Here is a 5,853-nt window from a genome sequence, read left to right as displayed (position 1 = left end):
AGTATCACACTCTGTGAGCTTTCAGTGCCTCTTGGAGACCACATGTCAGAAGGAGAGAAGCAGATGGAGCAGGACAGTGGGACAGTCAGGCCCCCCACCAGAAGATTCACTGTGTCACTCAGGGGCCTTGTGGAGAAGCATTGGTCCCTTGACAAGACCATCAGAAATCAAGATGATCGTCCCTTGACCAGTGACCTCACCCCTGAAAGCAACACCTAGGGAACACTGCAGGGGGAAGGGGAGCCTCTGCTGTGAGGTCTGATGTTTGCTGAATCAAAGTTTTTTTTCTTTTTTGTCTTTTTGAGACAAGGTCTCACTATTCAGTTAAGGCTGGCCTTGAGCTTACTTTGTAGCCTAGGCTGGTCTCTAACTCACGACAATCCTCCTGCCTCAGGCTCCCAAGTGCTGGGATTACAGGTATGCGCCGCCATGTCCAGCTTTGCTAAAGCAAATTTAAGGGTCCTCACAGCTACTGCATTCCTCACCAGCAGCCCCTAGGAGGTCCTGAGCAGCTGTGCAGATGGACCCCAAGGAGCAGATTCAGTTAGAAATCAGCTGAGTTTCAGAAATTTCAAAAGGAAATATGAAGAATCCAATGCTGTGTGCATGTCACACAATGTTCCATGAAAACACACATGGAATGCACATTAGAAGTGGAGAGATGACAATAGAAATAGACTCAGGAGTAAGAATGATACTTTCTGACTGATGGCCCAGGTCATGGCAGCAAGGCAGCACGCGTGGGGATCCAAGACCAACAATGTGCTTCTCCTAAGCTGACTTCCATCTTCTATTCCGATTAAACTGAAACGTCCTGTGCTGTCTTTCTGTGCGTGCCAAGCCTTCCCCAGTCAGCTCCTACTACACCACCATACTGCCCAGACGAGCCCCAGCCCCAGCCCAGCCCTAAACTTCTGTCTCCCTGCCTCCTCCCCAAGGGTCCTAGCTTCTCTTCAGCAGCCCTCCTGCACTGAGTGGTAGAGTATTTCCTTACTTCTCTCCCACTTTTTTCTCACACCACAGCAAGGAACCTTACACTGACAAGAAGCAAGGCGTCTCCCCCACAGGCAGCAGTCCAGGCCTGAGCAGCACTTGTGACCTGCAGCCTGGAAGCCTGACTAGTGCAGGCACACTCTGGCATTCTCTGGTCTCCACCCTGAGCCAGGTGTGTGGGGCCCCATGTGCAAGGTCAGGGACACTAATGACTGCCGAGGCACAGACAGAAGCTGCGGATTCAGCAACCCCCAGAGAAATGTGTCACCGGCCACGTGTCACCAAGTAATGCCAACAAACACACGGGCTTGCAGGGAAGATAGCAGAGAAACATTTAAATAAGAAGCACAAGGCTAGTGATGTTTCTGACCTCTCCTAGTACCAGACAAGTGCACACTTACTGTGTGTGAAAACAATGCAGCCCTGGGTGCACTCACAGACCCACACAGATCACAGCTCTAGGCTGGGTGACATCTTTTCATGGAGACACCTTGTTTCAGATGAACAGTTTTGACTTTCCAGTTTTCCTGGTCAATCTCACCAATCCATTGTCCCTAGTGCCTCAGTCAACACACAGACACACAGACTCACTGTCTGTCTTTTCTCTCTCTCTCTCTCTCTCTCTCTCTCTCTCTCTCTCTCTCTCTCTCTCTCCCTCTCTCTCAGCAGGAAGGTGGGTGTCCCCAGTCCACAGTGGCTGGGGCAGGGCATGACCACAGAGCTGTGGGCCACATGTCACTCAACAACACTCACCTGAACCATAGAGAGCCTGACACAACTGTATAATGTGCAAGTGGCTGAACTCGATTTACTGCCTCAAAGAAGCAGCCCACATCCGCACAGCCACTCTGTTGATTGTGAAGACTGGTGTCCACTCCATTCTAAATTCTAAATTCTAAATTCCATCCAAATTCTAAAGTACCCTCTGTAGGTCACAGGTGAGCTACCTACTGCCCTCTGGCTGGCCCTACTCTGGTTTCCAAGGGAATAAACCACCCGGGTCCCTGGCAAAGGGATGGCTAAGTGCAATGGGAACCTCTTGTGTATAGATCTGAATGTTCTCCTTTGGGAATTCTGTGAGCAAACAAAACAATTTATGGAGCCAATTCAAATGAACCAAACCAAAACACAGAGGCTCAGAGGACAGATTACAATGGAAACAAATAACTCAAAGTAATTTCTCAGTGTTTTAGTCCTCTCCAGAGGCTTGAGTGGGTGTGGCCCTTGGTCCCTCTGAGGTCTTGGCTGTTTCCTGTATGCCAACCTGGAGTTACTATGGGAGGGTGGCAGACTTCTCTGGAGGCTGTGTTGCACTGGACAGGCTTGGTGGATCAGGAACTAACCTCTTCACTTTGAAAGTGAGTTCTGTCCTTAAAATAGGAGTGACTCTTATCATGGGCTGTAGCACCTAGATAGCTCTTCCTGAACACATTAAATTACAGAAAATGCCTGCTCAGTTCCAAACCCAGGAACACATACAAACCAAAGATACCTTATCACAGGCCAAGGATTTTTCTGGTTTCCACAACCCCCTTGCTCTGCTTTCCCTTTCCCTCAGCAACGCCTCAGATTCCCCTAGTGCCAAGTGAGATCAACTGTGAGCCCATAAACCAGGCAGTGAGAAAGAGCTCAGCTGCTCCTCCCACATTAGGGATAAAAAGGGAGACCCTCCTTTGTCCTGTACACCTGCTAACCTCATTGTTAACATGTGCTTGGGTCCTTTTGCAAAAGTGAAAGCCTCATCAAGATTTCTTGATGTCTAGATGCTTCATTATCTGTACCAACAAATTGAGTCTGGGGGCTCATTTCCAACAATTTCTGGAGCCCAACATGGGGCCCCAGCCCACTAAGGCATGAAGACTTTCACCAAGAGATACATCCCATGGTCCTGTTGCAGTGGCCTTTGGGACAAGAACTGGAGCCTGTGGACTGAGGACCCAATAAAGACTTCCAACAACCCAGAAGGGCCTAAAGGGAGTCGATGACAACCAGGCAAGTTTGTGCATGAACCAAGGTAAGAAGTCATGGGGGTGACAGGATCTTGCTTTGGTGATTGGGTTATTCTAGCCCTGCTCCAGGACAGTCTCAGATAAGATTGAGACATGACTGAGATTGTGACAGTCTTGGGTGAGATGTGACCTTGGGTGAGACCAAGATGATTTCAAGAGAAATTGAAAATAACCAATGGTGAGACATCTCAGCATCTGCTGGAGATTGAGCCTCTGGCTTTGGGACAAACAGAATGGAAAATTATGTGCCTCTCAATCAGTGAAGGGTGGAAAGCCAAGGGGCTCCAGGAATAAGACACCATGACAGTCTCCTCAGACTGATAGTAAGGACTTTGGACAACCTATGGACAATACCAAAGAGCTCAGATGATAAAATATTGTTGTTTCCTAGCCTGATGGTGTATGCCTGTGATATCAGTACTCAGGAGACTAAGGCAAGATCACTTTGAGTTCAAGATCAGCCTGGTTGCATAATGAGTTTGAGGCTAGCCTGAACGACACAGGGAGACCCATTCTTAGATGGAAAAGTAAATCAAGAGAATACAATGTTGTTTCATTTGGCCACAAACTCCCATCTTCATTCCATTTGTCTTCTGGCCAAAGCTTAGATCAGATGAGGACTGGGTTTATCAGTTGTTGATTAAATATGTTAATGATAAAGACGCGTCTCATAGGTTCTCTATGCTAGCAACAGGACTAATGGTCTTCTTTTCCCTAAGAATACTCAGGGACTTAATAAAAACCAAACGGATTTCCTTCTGGCCCTCCGTCCCCATGGAGTCCCTGAACCCAGCCTCTAACACCCAACACTTAGGACCAGCAGCTCCAACTCAATAGGAGCTGGTGCCAACCAAGGAGGACCCAGTCTCTGGCACAGTGACGACAGCCAAACAAAGACTGACTTGATCCTTGGTGAAAAAAACCAAATAAACCCTAAATAAAATTTAAAAGTAAAAATGTGCCAAAATGATACACAAAATCAATCTTTTCTCAAAGACTAAAAAGGGGCTCAACTTCTCTTTCCCTTGAGGAAATTTCTGGATGAGGGAGAAGTTGGGTTACAACTTAGCTAATCAATAAATTTTTTTTTTTTTTTTTTTTTTTTTTGCAGAACCAGGGATTGAACTCAGGCCCTTGCGCTTGCCAGGGAAACGCTTATTCCACTGAGCCATCTCCCCGGCCCCCCCTTTTTTTTTTGGCTAATCAATAAATTTACTTAATTCTTAGCTAATCAATAAATTTACTTTTGGCTTCCAATTTAAGTTGATATTTTTGTTAATATACTTGAAACATTATTGGCCTGTATATTTTTTTTGTACATATATTTTTTATTTTTAACATCCAGAGTGTATGATGTAAAGGGCCAGAGCTTTCCCCAAGACACAATTTTATAACTTCTCAATTGGCTGATGAGGCCAGTAGGGATACTTCTTGTCTAATTTGGTTTCTGGGAAGGCTTCATTCAAGTTCTCAATGGTCATCTGATCAAATGGAATCATGTTACTTATTTTCTCCAGCTGTTTCTCATATTCCACAATCTGGGCCTTTGAAAGAGAGACAAACTCAGCACAACTTTTTACATCTTCCTTTTCATCAGTATTCACCAGGGCAGTACATTTATCCTCTAGCACAAGAGTTCTCAGGGCATTAAACTTCTTTTCAAAGTCACCCACCAAGCCTGCCTTGGTCACCTTGGCCTTGTAGTAAGCCCAATTAATCACTGGTAGTTTCTCAGACAGAACAGCCATCTTGGTGCTGAGGGTCTCAGTTCAGGCCTTCAGAGTTAGCAACAGCCTTTTGGTTTCCGGGTATAATCTCCCCAAAAGCTACCCAGTCAGTGGCTTCCAGTGCAAGTTTGTGTCCAGCCATCTTGGGATCCTTCACCGACCCGGTGAAACTCAGTCTGGCCTGTAAATTCTTAAACTACAATTACAGGGTTAAGTTGCTCTTCTCTCTGCTTTAAACAGGAGAGGGAAGTGTGGCCAAATGAGATGACAGAACACTTGACATTGGATTCAGTTATTGGAAACCTATTAATTATGGTCAGGTAGGTCGGAACAATTGGATACCCTGCAGATCTACTTATTTCAACTCTATATGTTATAACACCTAAATACAGGTCAAATATTCCTAGTTCCCTAGGAATAGTTACACCTGCAGTGAGCTAGGCTGGGGTAGAGTGCTTTGAAGAAATGTAAAATATCTCAATAATTCTGCACACTGCATGTTGAAATGCTAGTTTGGATATATTGGGATGAACACAGTGTATTATAAAGTTAATTTTATCTTCTTAGAAGGATTCCTAGAAAACAAAAACTGATGCTGAAGGCCACATGGTGACTCGATTGACGGTGCTCTTACACAGTGAGATCTGAAGCCAAGGACTCCAGTGCCACCTGCTGGACACATACTTGGCATTACACTGTAAGGGGAGGGAGTGACTAGAAACCAGTTGCTCATAGCTCCCAGGGGACACCGGACTTCACGTTGTTCATGGCCCCACTGCAGTCCCCTAGCGGTTCATCAACGGGAGTCCACGTCAGCACCCGTGCTACTCCCAGGGCAGGGCTTCCCAATGCCTGGTGGCCTCTGCTCCTTCCTCCTACTCCATCTGCCTCTCACGTCCTCTTCCCATCTTCCCCACATCATCTATTCAGTGTTTGTCTCCTCGTTTCCCTACCCCTTCCTTTTCATTCCAAGTCTAATGATCATATTTTTGTGTCCCACTGTGCTTTGTCTCTTCTTTCCCTAGCGTATACAGCTGTTTCAGATGGTTTTGTTGCCTTAACCCTTACTTTGAGGTCTCCGTCTACTGGGTGTTGGAGTCCGTACACTGTCAGGAAAAGCTGGG

At 46.2% G+C, this 5,853-nt stretch overlaps 1 long non-coding RNA gene and 1 pseudogene across 1 annotated transcript in view; both read right to left on the bottom strand.

Moving 5' to 3' along the window:
• Positions 1-1,862, bottom strand: part of LOC111814788 — a 19,500-nt gene extending 17,638 nt beyond the window's left edge. Inside the window, exon 1 of the long non-coding RNA XR_002819678.1 lies at positions 1,747-1,862. This is a non-coding gene — a long non-coding RNA (uncharacterized LOC111814788). The remainder of the gene's footprint in view (positions 1-1,746) is intronic.
• Positions 1,863-4,390: 2,528 nt separating this feature from the next.
• On the bottom strand, positions 4,391-4,994 carry LOC101564983 (annotated as a pseudogene).
• Between the last annotated feature and the right edge of the window lie 859 nt (positions 4,995-5,853).

Source organism: Octodon degus, unplaced genomic scaffold, assembly GCF_000260255.1.
Source record: "Octodon degus isolate 3935 unplaced genomic scaffold, OctDeg1.0 scaffold00533, whole genome shotgun sequence".
Classification (NCBI taxonomy): domain Eukaryota; kingdom Metazoa; phylum Chordata; class Mammalia; order Rodentia; family Octodontidae; genus Octodon; species Octodon degus.
Note: the sequence above shows the minus strand (reverse complement) of the source record. Positions and strands in the feature narration are given on the sequence as shown.